The sequence below is a fragment of the Xyrauchen texanus genome, chromosome 11 (assembly GCF_025860055.1).
Source record: "Xyrauchen texanus isolate HMW12.3.18 chromosome 11, RBS_HiC_50CHRs, whole genome shotgun sequence".
Lineage (NCBI taxonomy): Eukaryota > Metazoa > Chordata > Actinopteri > Cypriniformes > Catostomidae > Xyrauchen > Xyrauchen texanus.
In genome coordinates, this window is record NC_068286.1 from 16,650,671 (window position 1) to 16,667,531 (window position 16,861).

Consider the following 16,861-nt stretch of genomic DNA (forward strand, 5'->3'; position numbering starts at 1 on the left):
TTAGCAAATGAAGATTTGGAACATTACAAACTGTAAGAATAAATATCTGTTAGTGAATATTATGTATTTATGTATATAAAATTACTTTGTGTAATAAATTGTTGCATATTAAAGTATGAAAAAACAGCTTGTCACTTTTTTAGCTTAATAAAAATGATTTGTGGTAATGTTTTTATTGTCAAGCATGTAGACTTTAATTTTTTATTCTTAGCTAATAACAATTAATTAGTTAATATTTAAAAATGTATATAATCTATAATTATATATAGGCTTTTATTGTTACTTGTCAATTAAAAATAATGTATTATTTTCATTATTATTAATAGTAATCATTATTATCAATGCAAAAACAATATAAAAAGGCTCCTCAAACCTTCGGCATGTTTTCAGCAGCATCTCCACCATTCACCTTTTAGAGATGCCCTACTGCAGAGCCTATGAGCTCATCAAGCAACGTCACCATGGTTACGGCTGCTGTTGCGGCTCAGAAATAAAATGGCTGGTGTGTTTTCCCCCTTCCTTTTTGTATGAATGAACCAGAGCAGCTTTGCCTTTCCCCCTCCCCTCTAACTTCTCTCCTTTTTTCTCTAATCCAATCTCCCTTCCTCCAATCGGCAAGCCAGGCCTGATAGTTTGTGACTTCAGCTGAAAAGCAGGAAGACAGGGATTGGACAGTTTTGGGAAGATGATAGCACAAGGCCTCCTCCCTCAAATATGCCTGAGATGAACCTGCTAAAGTATTTTTTTTAATCAATTGTTTTTAATCTCTGTGGCACTTGGCACATTTTGTGCATTTCCAGTGTTTGTCATGTGTTGTAATACTACAATTGTGCTTAAACATATACATACCCCTTTTCTCATAGGTTTACATAGACATGTAGAATTAGTAAGATGTTTAACATTTAGATATTTAGCAAAGGAGATCATAATTGTTTTTCTTTTCTATATTTATATTTAAATATTTTCTTAAAGACAAATAACTGAATTTACACATAAAAAAACAAGTAATAACTGTAATTGCACATTATCCTGTTCAAAAGATTACATACTCTTGTTATGTAACTCACAAAATGCTACAAGCAGTTGTTGTTGCTTAGAGAGGAAACACAGTATTTAAAGCCAAGGGTATGTAAACTTTATTAGTTATTAAGTTATATATATATATATATATATATATATATATATATATATATATATATATATATTACACATTTCATACATACAGAAAATATTGGTTAAGTGTCAAATAACTTCATGATAATACTAAATTTAACATGCAAATACACTTACGAGCAGAACTGTAGTTAAACTGTATTACTAACACATATTCACCTAATACCACTACAAACAAAACTAGAAACATTGCATGTGTGCAGGCCTCCGGTTCTGACCAGACATTAATACTATAAATATTAATATTTTATTAAAACTGTTGTTTCCAATCATCTATAATGTCTTTCGCCCCTCAAAACTACAATAACCAGTGATGGTTATGGCTATACATGACATAAAAAATATGTTTTAAAAAGGTATGGGCAAATAAAATGCCAATCAGTCAAAACATGAAATACTTGCTATCTGCTTGTATGTCATTGTCACTGTTTTAGTGTATTTTAACTGAGATCAGACTCATAGCACAGTTGTGCCTCTAGAGGGTATGTTGGGATCAAACTCAATGCAGAATCGATGATCAATCTGAACACCTGTTGTAAGAAACATTTGTGTATGTGTATATATGACATACTTTTCATAGCTTTGCATTTATATCACTGCATAAGGCTTTTAAAAATCACACTGTCCTCTGTGATTCTCCTCCTTGATGGCATTTATTTATTTTAAGGCTTTGTGTTGGGGACTGAATATGATTTGCTAAATATGTTAACTTGTAGTGCAAAGCATGGTTTTTAGATTTAAATTCTACATTTATCTAATTGCAAGATATCTTCTTACAACAACAATACAACAACAATTGTCTTTGTGATATCTGGGCAGGTTATTGACTTGCACTAAGACAAAAGCATAATGAACTCAATACATCTGTAGATATTTATAGATGGTTAACATCAGGGAAATGTATTCCCTTATGTATACCGGTAAGACACAATCCCTGGTCGAATCTAAATTAATTTGAGCTAAAGTGTTCCTCTTTCAACTGCAAATGTGGAAAAATCAGTCATCCCAACTTATAAAGGCCAACTCGCAGAGGTCACGTTCACAGCATGTTGTGTCACACCCCCTCTTGCTTCTAGTTAGCTTTTAGCCTCTGTAACACCCTCTTGGAAGAAGTTTGTGCTGTGGTCACATTCTCTGTCATTTTAATTGCAGAGGGGGTGGGAGGCAGGGACGGATTACCGACCGGGCCAATAGGGCCAGTGCCCAGGGGCGCTTGACTACCAGGAGGCCCTTGACTGCCCGGAGGTGCCCAGGGATTTAAGGCTGTGTGATCTAGTTTGGTGCTATTAAATATTATCTGTTAGCTATTTTCTTATTGCTTTCACTATTATGGATCCAAACAAGCAGACATTTATTTAAAATAGGTTTGTTAGAATTAAAAATATTAAAACTATAGATAAATTGTTCAAATGAGCAATTGGATTTGGATTTTGTTCTTTTCTGGTTGTCAAACATTAGTGTAAAATGTCAATAATGTCCAATATGTTTTAAACTACACTTGTGGTTAGTTTTATAGGACAACTGTGTGAACTTGAGGGGAACTGACTTCATACATCCACTTGAAAACGTGAGCGAAAATGTGTCTTTATGGACACAGCCCCAGAGAATATTGCACATGTAATTTGACATTACATATGCGTTGCATCCAGAAGTAAAAAAACAAAACATAAAGAAAATTACGTAAAATCCGCCATGAACGTTAAGACTGAGAAACATTGCAAAATCTGATCTGAGATTTCATGTTCTTTTCAGATTGCAAAGACGTTAACAAATTTGAGTCACACACACACACACACACACACACACACACACACACACACACACACACACACACACACACACACACACACACACACACCTAGTAGGCCTTACTGGAAAAATGTGTTTGCTGAAAAGTTAATTTAGTTATGAGGAAAGGCCTTGCATCCTTTTGTTTGCAGATGACTCTGATATTTACTTATTGAATATGAAATTCAAATGTAACTTACTGACATTTCAGCATAATTTTCTGTTTACTGTTAAAGCATAATTTTCTGTAAAGCTGCTTTGAAACAATGTGTGTTGTAAAAAGCGCTAAGCAAATAAAAATGACTTGACTGAAGTGTCGAAGTGTCTCAATCCTTTATGTGGCCACTTATATATTTAATTTCATTCAGCAAGGGCATTTATTGTTTTAGCTGTCCTCAGCTAATACTTGATATCATTGCTATGGAAAAAATGCAAGATGTAAATCTCTGGACATTTACAAAAATGGTGTGCTGATGGAAGCATTATTCAATGCGATTATGCCCCTGTCTGTTTCAGGGTCTATAAATTGCTCTCTTTTCTGTTTGAGTGAATCTAATAGTAGTGCTTTTATTTGTTTGGCCTTGAGTTTGTTTATGAGTGTTAAAAAGTGTTTTATGTGTGTGGTTTTACATGTGTGTGGACTAGGATGAGTAGGTTCAATTAGCATTAAACTAAAAGCAGCTAGAGGGGTAGCGATAGAGAGGATAAGTGCTGTCTTTAATTCTTTTTTTTATTAAATAACACATGCTTTGATCAATACATATTTTACATTCAATGTTTATTTCCTTCTAAACCCATTATTATTTCCTTTACAGTCGTGCTGCTCTGTCTGTTGCATCCATGCTAACTCGCTCCCTTCATCTCAATCACGCTGAAACACGCACGCTCACGTACAGCCTATGCTGCGCGCTCACACACTCTATCGCTTGCTCTGCTGATCTCCTGCCTCCCCCCTCACTCACACATACACTCACTCACACACACACACACACCCCTTTTATAACGTTCTGGCATACAGCAGTGTTAGCAGCAGCGACGGCAGCAGCATTGAAAGAGGAGGGAGCCACGGAGACAAGATGTAGTCGCGTGAATGAATGTGTAGCCTTGCAGCCGCCGTCCTCCTTTAACTGTGGAATTATTGAACAAAAGAGGAGGACCGTTATTCCAAATCTGCAATTGCCATTTTTCTACCTTCCCCTTCATCGCTCGTTTTCCGCCCTCCCCTTGCGCGTGTCGTCGTTTTCGACGGAGGCTAGTGGCATAGCCGGGGAGGAGGGAGGCTGGCACGGGCTTGTCTGCAGACTGAGATCACCAAAGCTTTGAGGTCACGTCAGATGCCATTCTCTTTTTTTCTTCCTTTTTTCCACCCCCTTTCCGTTATTCCTTACTAGGCAGGCCTTTTGTTTTTCCGTGGACTTGTCTGAGGGGGTGCCGTCACGCTGAATTGAGCTATTGTTGGTCAGGCAGGCCTCTCTCTCTTTCTCCCTCCACAAACCCTACCCTCCCTCACTCTTTATCATCCTCTTCTCCTGCTCTTGCTGCCACTTGCTAAGCCATTCTTCCATTTGCGATACACCTTGCTTAAATTCGTATGTGTATTCATCCGTACATACGCACACACCGTCCAGAACCATCTCCACCCCCCTTTTCTCCCATCCCAGCGGTGCCTCCAAGTTAGTGATGTAATGTGCCCTTTGTGGCACGTAAATCTAGATGTTTGGCAGGTGGGTTGGTGGGATTCGTTCCAGCCAGGGGTGATGCCTCAGAGGACAACCCAGACCAGCGCTCCCACGCCCACCTCCAGTCAGCCTGCCTGTCACTGAGCACGCCTGCCTGTGCCACCACGTGTCACCCCCAGTTTGTGCGTGTGCATGTGTGCGTGCATGCGCTTATGTGTGTATATGTGTACGCACGTGTACATGTGCGCAGGCACCTTTACAATGACTCTGGCCTGATCCCTGGACTGGGGTGTCCCCTGCCAATGTGGGGGAGGGACTGAACCTCAGGTTACTCCCCACCCCTCCCTCCCCTCCTCCCTCCCCCCACCCCCTCCAAAGGTAACCTGCCTGGGTAGGCCAGCATGAAGAAGACCCGCAGCACCAACCTCAGGCGGGCATGGCCCAGCTCGGATCTATCGGAGCGGGCCTTGGAGCGCGTCCGCTCTCGCAGTGAGAAGGACTACCACCTCCATAAGCACTTTCCACCACCCCCTGGTCCATCCCACATCTCCCCTTCTCCGCGGGGCTACATGACACCAGGTGGGTCCCCCAGGAGCTCTGATTCACCTTAGACCAGAGGCTGTAGAGACAATTTTTTTTTTTAGTTTAGCACATTAGTAACCTGTCATTCTCCATCAGTGTGTCTTGTTTAGCTGGGCATGTAGCTTGTTGTATTTGATGTACTGATTGACAGTAAATGACAGGAGCATTTGGAGCACACTATTGAGGCAAACAAATCACAGAAACACAGGAAAAGGAAAGATTGCAAAAATTATTGAAATTAAGAGATGGATTGAAGCATCATGCATCCACCATTTTGATCCTGGCAAGGGTTTTACAGCATTAAGTTTGTGGCATCACGAATAGAAATTCAGGCAGTTGGTTTCCCTTTTGTATGAGAATAATGCAAGAGATTTTGAGATGGCATCAGGTTTCATGGCTGTTTTTCTCCATTTTGGATTTCACTGTCATAGGCGATTCTAGGGACTCTGGGGCCCTTTTACAACAACCGCTTCATTCACAAAAATTGCCTGGAGCAATTTAGATGGTACTATTACTGCCAGATGAAAGTAGGCATTAAAATGAATTTTATTTAAAATAAATGTGAACATTTTCAACTGGAGAAGAGCATTATAACCTGGCATATATCCAGATGTACGGTGTTGTCAAGCCCTCTGCATGTTTAGAGATGATCCAGGTGTCTGGATCACAGCGATGAAGTACAGTTCTGGCAGGGCATGTCAAATACGGTGGTATGCGGTGTCCTCCGGTATGTAGGGCTCGGAATTGGGCCGCAAGACTAGAATTGCACATTCAAATTGTGTTCAGCAGCGAGTTTGCGGGCGCGTTTGCGCAGTTGCCTGATCTGCATCATTTATTTTGTTAATCGGGTGTTAAACAAGCACAGAGAGCGCGTGCGAAAAAATGGTGCTTTAACCATGTACAATTCATTCTTAGTGAATCTGCCCCTGAATGACAATCTAATCTTTTTTTTTAAGAAATTTGAAATAAACATGAGAAACCATAAATGGACACATACTTAGACTACAACTTCTAAAGCTGCGTTCACACTGCCAGCGTCGCTGCAGGTCACCAGTGGCTGGCGGTTAGGTCGCTAGTGGGCTTTCCCACTACTGGTTGCCTAGTAACGGTTATAAATTACATTCACGGACGCCATTCTATTGCTGCTGGCAACGAATCAGTTTTCTTGCAGCTAAAAACAAACATTTTGGAGGGAAAAGACAAAATATAAATAGAATCAGTACATAAAATGCTTTATATTAAAGATGAACGAGAAACAAGGCGTGCTCTTTGCCATAGCGGCTGATTATCTGCAGCGAAAATGCAAACGGCTGTCTGTCTGGGTCCACAAAACCATTCAATCTCAGAATCAGCACGGTGAGTACCACCGGCTGTTGCAGGAGCTGCGGCTGGATGAAGTCCGGTTCCAGCAGTACTTCAGGCTTGACAGGACCCAGTTTGATGAGCTGCTGCAGAGGGTGGGCCCCATGATTACGGCAGGAACTGAGAGAGAGAGAGAGAGAGAGAGAGAGAGAGAGAGAAGGATCACGTGAGCTCTACCGTCATTTCTCGTATTGGCTGTTGCTCCCGTAAGTCGCTCTTCATTTGAATAAAGTTAAACTTGTCTCAACTTTGTCGCGTCGCTGTACATGCCCACATTTGGTCGCCAACGGTCGCAACAGCTCGTGTCGCTGGAAGTAGCCAGCTCTCAATGAAAATGAATGGGATGGTGTTGCAGTCTCGTGCAATGTCGCTGGCAGTGTGGACCTTGTTTGCTAAAGCCTCGCAATGACTAAAAGACGAGAGCTTTCTTTAATGGGCATGTGTGTCTTTGTTACATGTTTGTGAAAATGTCATTCTAGTCTACAAGTATTGCCAATCATTGGTTTGAAGTGTCTTTGCTGATAACTACCAGAGGTGGGTAGAGTAGCCAAAACCTGTACTCAAGAAAAAGTATAATTACTTAAAAAAAATTATTACTGAAGTAGAAGTAAAAGTACTAACATAAATAATTACTTAAGTAAGAGTAAGAAAGTATCCAATTAAAAGAGTACTCAAGTAGTGAGTAACTCTTTACTTTCACAAATGACCTAATAGACATTAACTCCCCTATGTTCCATTACGTAATACACATTTAATATGTATTACAGAATTATTATTATTAGTAATGGAAATTATGTCATCATTCACCATGTTGTTCCAAACCTGCATGACTTTCTTTCTTCCATACAACACAATAAGGAGATATTAGAAAGAATGTTTGCCTGAGTCACTATTGACTCTCAGGGAATGGTTTTTTCCCTCCATATTTTGAAAGTTAATGGTGACCAAGACTGTCAGTCCCTAACATTCTGTCTAACATATTTTGTGGTCCACATAATACAAAGGGTTACATGGGTTTGGAAATGATGACAGAATATTAAATTATGGCTGAGCTATCTCTTTAAAGGGATAGTTCACCCAAAAATGAAAATTTTGCTCTTGTCAGATCTGGATGAATTTGTCAATAAGAAGAGAGGTTTGGAAACTTTTTATTATTACGGTGAAAACGTATAATGTCCCACAAGGACATTATATTTAATGCTTAAATATAAACCAAAGCAAGATCATGCTTTATTAATGCTGACTTTTGCTATTTCATAGCTTTTAATGTCCTTCGTGAGTTCTTATTTCAGTGCAGTTACAGTTTTCATTGTCAAAAGAATTTAGATCATTAGTTCTGTACAGCAGTACCGCCGCTCTCTAAATGCAGATTACGCAGCCTAGTTCATTGGGCACCAACGCTCTAGGCTAAAAGAGTACTAAAAGCAAAAATTTCCCCCCGCAAAAGTTACTCAAGTAAATGTAACCGAGTAAATGTAGCGTGTTTCTACTGTAAACTATTGTAACTGCCTGCCTTGCCTGTCCCGTAGGCCCAACTCTGTTCACTGTCATTCTGTCATTGTCCTTAGAATTCAGCTAGAGATGGTCAGGATTGTAGATAAGCTCAATATTGAAATGGCATAGAGAAACACTTCAATGATAAACATAGAAGAGGAGGTGGGGGTTGAGAAAGTTGCTAGTTCTTTTATTTTGGTGCTACTACAGATGTCAAAATGACTATTTCTTGGCATTTTTACTGTATTAACATGAACAGGGACAATTCAAAGTACTGTGCCTAGTGGCCAAAGCTGAAAGTGTTGTTGAACTTATGGTCATGTGTAAGCTCCAGTTTCCAGGTGAAATGAGCACTGATTGGTGCCAAAATCTAGTTCTCTAGTGAGTTGTTTTTAGTTGTAAATGATGTAATAATATTTTACTCCAAATTGCACACACCATTGATTAGGTGAATGTGATTAGAACCCATGTCTCTGATAGCCATTTTCCACAGAAATGGCAATGTTCTCGTGCTGAGCCTGTGTTTAGCTGGTTATCATAAAACTGAACGTTGAACGTTGACGTAACAGGCTAGGTGGCTATGTAGTAGTTTCATGGGACCACATCACCTGCCCCAACACAAACATAGCGAGTCACAGTGTTTGTGTACAACGTTTACTCCTATTTTTCAGGACATATTTAAACATAAAGAGAAATGCAATCCAACTTTATTACATTGCTCAACAAGATTGCCAGAGACAGTATCTACGCACAAGACGACAGATAACATAATAAAAAAAAAAATTATAAACTTTTTAATGTGTCATAACTTAGTGAGTACTGTAAAATGTAATTGTGGAATAATTCTAAACATTGGTGAAGCATATGGTTATATTTAGATTTTTGCCAAAGCATATAATATTATATTTGATATCTTGATTGAGAATCCCACCAGTTTACTTAACAGATCGCTACGATATTCCTAACTTAGTAAGTAGTTGGTCAAGAATCTTTTTTCCACCTGTTGCAATCTCTGTAGCATATCCTTGATCTCCAAAAATACCATATCGCAAATAGAATGTTCGTTTCGTCCACGTTTCCATTACGATTTAGATTTTGTTTTTTTATTGTTGTTGTTAGAGTGAAGACATACTCTTTGCTGCAGATGGTAGCTACTGGTGTTGTTTGGGAAAACTTTACCTGGTGACGAAATAATATCCCGTCCTCCACCCCCTGACATAATCATGCGTAGAGACAAGCTTTTGGGGCCGGTGCAGAACCTGGTTTTTTTGCCCCGGAATGGTCTTAACTGGAAAGTAACGCTGGAAAAGTGCCGTTTGGGTGATGTTGGAAACATGCAAAACTGTTTGAGAATTCATACTGGCCCAGGAACCTGCCCCCGAACCATGTTGGTGGAAAAGGCTATGAGGCTGCTTGCATAACATGGTAATAGTAGTGCTACAGAAAAAGTTAAACATATGTGAATTGATGCAAACATTTCTGATGGGAGATGGCACTTGTGAGTAACTGAGCAGAATGGAGTTGATGTCAGACTTCCCGTAACATTCGGTAGCAACATGTCAACTTCCTGTGAGATAATGTTTGAAAATGTGTGGATGTTCATGAGGTCTGAGCAGTTGGGTGCAAAGTTAGCATAAGTTATATTGTTAGCACAAAGGCTGTGAAATGGAAGAACCATGTAAGCTCAAAAGGAATAGTTCACCCAAACTTTTAAACATTTTTTTGTCATTATTTACTTACCCTCATGTCGTTCCAATCCTAGGCTATATGCCTTTCTTTCTTCCATGGAACACGTGATGAGAACTTTTGAAGAATATTGACTGAGGCTAACATTTTGCCTAACATCTACGTTTATGTTCCACGATAGAAAGCAATACAGGTTTGGAACAACTTGAGGACGAGTACATACATTTTCATTTTTGGTTGAACTATAGCCTGCTTCCTTATTTGCTGAAAATCTACCATTCCACCGAAGCTTTTAAATCCCATCCGTGTTAATGTAACTTGTCCTGCTTGACCCGCTCCGAGTGGGATTTGAACCGGCATAGCCAGCATGGAAGGCGGGCACCCTAACGAGCAGGTTAAAGGCTAAAGCCCATAGCGTAATTTTGCTAGTGCACCTCTTGAGGCCAGGGGAGTGAGTTTTACACATGCCGCACAGCTGTAACATACCAGCTGGCTCCCGTTACACTTACACAGTGACACAATAATAGCTTATGCTGCTGATGCTAACATTACTATTACTGAGTAAATACTAAATGTAGGCTTTATATCTAAAGGTAGGCTATAAATTTGTTTGTAATGTCGAAACCTGTCTACTTCAAATGACTCCTTTTGGAGTACAACAAACCTTGAAATAAAAATATCATGCATCCAGTGCAGCAAATCCCTTCCTTTTCAGGATGGCGTTTTGACTTGCCCACTTTACCATGTACCCACCTAGGTGTCAAAATTGGCCGTTAAACAATGCTAGCTTTACCTGTCAGTGCAGACTAATCATAGTATACAGACCTATCCTTGACACACTTCAGGGATCATTCTGCTATTATAAGTGAAGGTAGCTGTCTTTGTGGTTGCTTTTCAGGCCTTGTACAATAGGCTAAGAAACGATCTGAAGTAAAATGTCTTGTTTTCTTGTAATACAGTAACAAATAAGACTAAACTAAATAGGCTAAACTTGGTTTAACGCGGCGCATGTGGCAGGGCATCCAGGCCATCACCAACTACAGGACAACATCAGTTGCCTGTGACAAAGATGCCTCCCTTCCAGATGCGCTGAACGACTTCTACGCTCGGTTTGAAGTGCAGAACGACGTGATGGCGAGGAAGTCCACCCCTCCTCCCAACGACCAGGTGCTCTGTCTTACCACGGCAGATGTGAGAAAAACTCTACGTAGAGTCAACCCACGGAAGGCTGCTGGACCAGACAACATTCCTGGCAGAGTGCTCAGAGGATGTGCAGACCAGCTAGCAGATGTTCTTACCGACATCTTCAACATCTCTCTGAGCAGCGCCGTTGTTCCAACGTGCTTCAAGGCCACCACCATCATCCCCATGCCAAAGAAGTCTTCAGTGTCCTGCCTCAACGACTACCGTCCCGTCGCACTTACACCCATCATCATGAAGTGCTTCGAGAGGCTCGTCATGAGGCAGATTAAGACCCAGCTGCCCCCTCACTAGACCCACTGCAGTTTGCGTATCGTTCAAACTGTTCAACGGACGATGCCATCACCACAACCCTCCATCTGGCCCTCACCCACCTAGACAATAAGGACTCATACGTTCGAATGCTGTTCATAGATTTCAGCTCAGCATTCAACACAATCATTCCCCAGCACCTGATTGGAAAGCTGAACCTGCTGGGCCTGGACACCTTCCTCTGCAACTGGATCCTGGACTTCCTGACTGGGAGACCTCAGTCAGTCCGGATCGGGAACAGCATCTCCACCACCACCACACTGAGCACTGGGGCCCCCAGGGCTGTGTGCTCAGTCCACTGCTGTTCACTCTGCTGACTCACGACTGTGCAGCAATGCACAGCTCGAATCACATCATCAAGTTCGCCGATGACACGACCGTGGTGGGTCTCATCAGCAAGAACAACGAGTCAGCATACAGAGAGGAGGTGCAGCGGCTGACGAACTGGTGTAGAGCCAACAACCTGTCCCTGAATGTCGACAAAACAAAAGAGATGGTTGTTGACTTTAGGAGAGCACAAGGTGAACACACTCCGCTGAACATCGACGGCTCCTCTGTGGAGATCGTCAAAAGCACCAAATTCCTTGGTGTTCACTTGGCGGAGAACCTCACCTGGTCCCTCAACACCAGCTCTATCACCAAGAAAGCCCAGCAGCGTCTCTACTTTCTTCGAAGGCTGAGGAAAGCACATCTCCCAACCCCCATCCTCACTACATTCTATAGAGGGACTATTGAGAGCATCCTGAGCAGCTGCATCACTGCCTGGTTTGGGACTTGCACCGTTTCGGACCGCAAAGCCCTGCAGAGGATAGTGAGGACAGCTGAGAAGATCATTGGGGTCTCTCTTCCCTCCATCAAAGACATTTACAAAAAACACTGTATCCGCAAAGCAACCAGCATTGTGGACGACCCCACACACCCCTCACACAAACTCTTTACCCTCCTCCCGTCTGGCAAGAGGTACCGAAGCATTCGGGCCCTCACGGCCAGACTGTGTAACAGCTTCTTCCCCAAGCCATCAGACTCCTCAATACTCAGAGACTGGTTTGACACACACGTGTCCTGAGTTGCACTTTAATTACTGTCACTTCATAACTGTCTGCTACCTCAATAACTGCTATGTGCATAGAACACTATCTCATAGTATGTTATGTTTACATTTTAGAAACTGTCATCTTTTTGCACTACTGAGTACTGGTCGGCGCTGCACTGTCTATTGTCCTGTTCATTGTCAGTAATTTGTTGTACTGTCCTGTACTTTTTGCACATGTTTGCACGTGCACTTTATATAGGTATATATAGGTAGTTTATATAGGTATTTTATTTCGTTGTGTAGTCTCATGTGGTCCTATGTTGGTCCTTTGTTGTTTTTATGTAGCACCATGGTCCTGGAGGAACGTTGTCTCGTTTTGCTGTGTACTGTACTAACTGTATATGGTTGAAACGACAATAAAAACCACTTGACTTGACTTGGTGATTACTATTTCATCACTTGACTAGTACTCTTCCACCTCATTGGAATTCTCTTACCCAGTAAGTCTTATTAATTTTGACATAGTGATTACTGTTTGTACTTGTTGACAGACTGTTAGGTTGAGGCGGTTGTCATAATATTATGTAGATTGTGTTTGTGAGTAACATTTCAAAATTTTTATTAAAACCTAATTCCAGATTGTAATTCCTTTTTTGGGCTCATAATTATAAATGGATGCTTTTAGTATTGTTTTTACAGAGATCTGCATGGGAGTAGAAAGTTTATCAGAGAGCATAGCAAGTAGAGAGATGTTTCACGATACGATACCACTTTATTGATCCCCAGGGGGAAATTGAGGCTTTTCAGTAGAAAAACTGTGAGATGTTATAGAGATACTGTATATCATCTGTTTATTACATTTAATGTGTGTAATTTTTTTTTCGATGTTACAATTCTTTTGTCCCATTTATTCAATATTCTGAGTCAACTATATGTAGCCATTGTAGGTGAATTTGGGCACTATCAAAATATTGAGATATTGAGAGACCCGTCCAGCCCGACACAGCAACATGGCTTCACCAGATAGTCTGGTGACTATTTGTTTGCACCACCAATTGAAGGCGGGGATAATTTTCTGGAATCGGTTGGAAAACAGTTATCATTTTTTAGATTGGATGATGCTAGTGATGCATAAATTACACACTTTCAGTTGTGTAATTTCTGTGCCATTAGCATCACCTAACAGAATTGCAAAAATAAGGCAATTCTTATTTAAAACTAAATGGTTTTCGAACTGTTTTCCAAACACTCCACCTCTCTTCTGTTGTTTGGCTAGCAGATAGTCCCACCCCCAAATCACTCTATCAGTTGAGCCCATGTTGCTCTGTTGGGTTGGTCGGATGCTGTACCAGTACTATTCTGGGAAATTGACCTACAAATTGCCTACTTATAGTTGTCTCCGCATATCAAGCTGAGATGGGATAAAGTATTTTAATTTAAAAGAATATGCTTTAGTGTAAAATGTTGCTCTAAAGCATTTCATTTTAGTTGTGTCCATACTTTTTAAAAATGTTAGTTGTCTGTTTGCCACTCAAATGTTGTGTATTTTAGTGGTACAAAGTAACTACACTCACACGTACACACACGTACGCCGGCCCAGCTGTGACAGAGTACCAGATTTAGGCGTGGGAGAGAAAAGAGGCCATGCTGGTGCAGTAATAATGTGGCTCTGTAGTAATGTGCGTAGAGGAAAAAGAGAGAGATAGAAGAGGCTGTGCTTGTATAAAGCCATGGTCTTCGTCTCCAGTCAGCTGATAAGATTTGTAGAAATCATCCAGAAGTAAGTTAAGCCTTTGGATCTTTTGCATTAAAAATTACATACACTCGCAAGCATACTATTTGCACATGGGGATATGTGTGTGATGTGCACAAACACACAAGCCCTCATATAGTGCACACACCTATATTTTAATATAGCCCATCTCATTATTTCCCCCAACAGTTTCTCTCTCCCGTTCTATTTTTTCTCTCTCTCTTCTACACATACTATCACTCATTGCACCAGGCTAAAAATATCCAGCCCAGTTCTGGACATCCCAGATGCTGACATCACTAGTCCCACTCTCTGCAGGATTTGCATGGGATGATTGAAAGAGAATGAGAGCATGTGAGAGGGAGGGATGAACTGATGGAGAATGATCAGGCCACAGAAGTAGGACTGCAAGCCTCCATACTGCACACAGTGAACATTCAGCTATTCAGCTAAACCCCTATTTGGGTGAATGTGCATTAATAGCCTGTCCTATATAGTTACAATATGCTTTTTACAAATGAATATACAAATGGATGTCAAAAGTCTGTCCACATTAGAAAAGTGTGCAGATTCAAAATCAAATTTTAACCTGGAAAAAATAGATGGCAACATTTTAATTTAAAATGAATTATTTAAGATTCAGCAATATTTCTTGGTCACTTATTATATAGGCTAATTTGTGACATTGGCCATGCTAATTCTTTTGTATGAAAGGTCAGATATTCGTTTAAAAAAAAAACACAAGATGCCCTTTGCATCATTCTCAAACATGGATCATCAGGTTTTGCACAAACATATGGAGTCTATCTCAGCTTGAGTATATGCTGTCATTACAGCAAAAGGGGAATATACCATGTTCATTTTTCAATTAAACTTTTTACTGAAAGTGTTATGCTAATGAAGCATCCCACCTTCAAATATTTTTCAATTAAGAAAACACTGCTTCAAGTTTTTCCAAGTAATTGTTCAAGTAACCAGTCAGGGGCCAATTGAATAAACAGTTGTACCACTTTTACGCATGTTATTGTGTCTTTTTCACCTACCACCAGCAATTTAGTTAAAGCAGGTGGTATCAGCGCTGAAATAGCACTGCGTCTTGTGTATTTAAATGATGAATTTAGAATAATTTTTTTTAAAAGTGTAAATTAGGCTCATTATAGCTGGCCAGCAAAATTGGAACGGAGATGTGCAAATTATGTTAAACACAGATCTTGTAGGTGCATTTGCATTGTTGTCTTTGCATTGGCCTTTAATGAATTTGGCGCTAAACTAGCACAGGCCATGCACGCAAATAAATAACACATTTACGTGCCGCAATGCATTCTTAGTGAATTGTGCCCTCATTAATCAAGAACAAATCAATAAATTAAGCAATGAGTGGTTGTCTAATATTTGTCAGTATTGTTATTTGATTAATATTAATGTCATAATAGACAGTGGGAGGTCTATTATGCAGGTCTATTATGCTTCTTACATGCTGACAAGCCAATTGATATGACATTTTGTCACTTCTCCAATTTTTGGTCCCGCCTGTTTACAGTCACAAACCTACAGTGTTCAAATTAATAACTCACCAAGACAGGTATTTTAACCAAGTCATGCTCAGTGCCGCATAATTACACTAAGCCGTGAGTGCTCTTTACATAGCATGAATGCTCATACGCATTTTGCGCTCAAAAGTAAAGTAGCCACCTGTCAGATAGCACTCGGGTACCAAATTGAAACAGTACTACCCTTAAAGTAGAAATGCTTGTATTGTTATTTCTTTATACATTTTAGTATGAACTTTGTACCCAATTACCATTCAATTTTACATCTGTAGAATTTGACCTTTCTAGCATTTACTAAAAAATGCTGTTCTCCATCTTGTCCTGAAGGTTACTCACAAATACTTAACATAGATGGCTGTGCATATGTGACTGTATTCTCATCTCTGTATTCGGTGAATGTGCTTCTAGTAGCTTCAAAGTATGAGTTCTTGTGTACAGATGGAAGTGGGTCAGCTGAGAGTCTGGGCCTAGTCTGAGGGGACCACCCTGAGAACTCAATCCCCTCCTTCTCCTCTCTGTCACAGACAGGGCCACTACATTGCTGAGAATTAGGGCCTAATTGCTTTAAGACTCTCCATTGTTGGGGTTTCTGTAGCTCAACTGGTAGAGCATGGAAAGAGCAATGCCAAGGTCATGGGTTCAATACCAATAGAAAACATATTGATAAATGTATTGTTTGAATGCGCTGTAAGTCACTTCGGATAAAAGTGTCTGCCACATGTGGAAATTTTAACTAACAACATAGGATGAGGCTCAAAATGTATTTTAACAGAGCAATGCATTCTTACAGCTAGAGATGGATTAGTTAAATTGTCGTCCAACACTCAAACTCTTCATTTTCATCTAGGCACTCTACATAGACAGGACATGTGCATTATGATTTAGGAGTGTACACTACAGGGACATGTTTTAGTACTGCTAATAGTGTTTGACCTCTTGACTGTTTTTTCTGTCAAAACCACCTTCTGTCATCCACCATTGCCAACATAGTTCATTCTCTTTTCACTTAAAGCATTACATCATTACAATACATTATGCTGAGTTTAGTTAATGATAATGTTTCTATTTAAATGTAGTGCATCATCAAATATATTGTGTGTGTGTGTATATATATATACTTTTACTGTGTATCATGTAGATGAAATCAATTACACAATTTCTGCTGCCACATCCCCAGACTCTCTCAGGATGGCCTGCTTTTGGCAAGGGCTACTCGTGCCCTGGCTAAATTTGGAATCCAGTAGCCAAG

The 16,861-nt window shown here is 40.3% G+C and overlaps 1 pseudogene; it reads left to right on the forward strand.

Moving 5' to 3' along the window:
• Window positions 1-3,531: 3,531 nt before the first annotated feature.
• LOC127651704 (storkhead-box protein 2-like) overlaps window positions 3,532-16,861 on the forward strand; it is a 40,283-nt pseudogene continuing 26,953 nt past the window's right edge.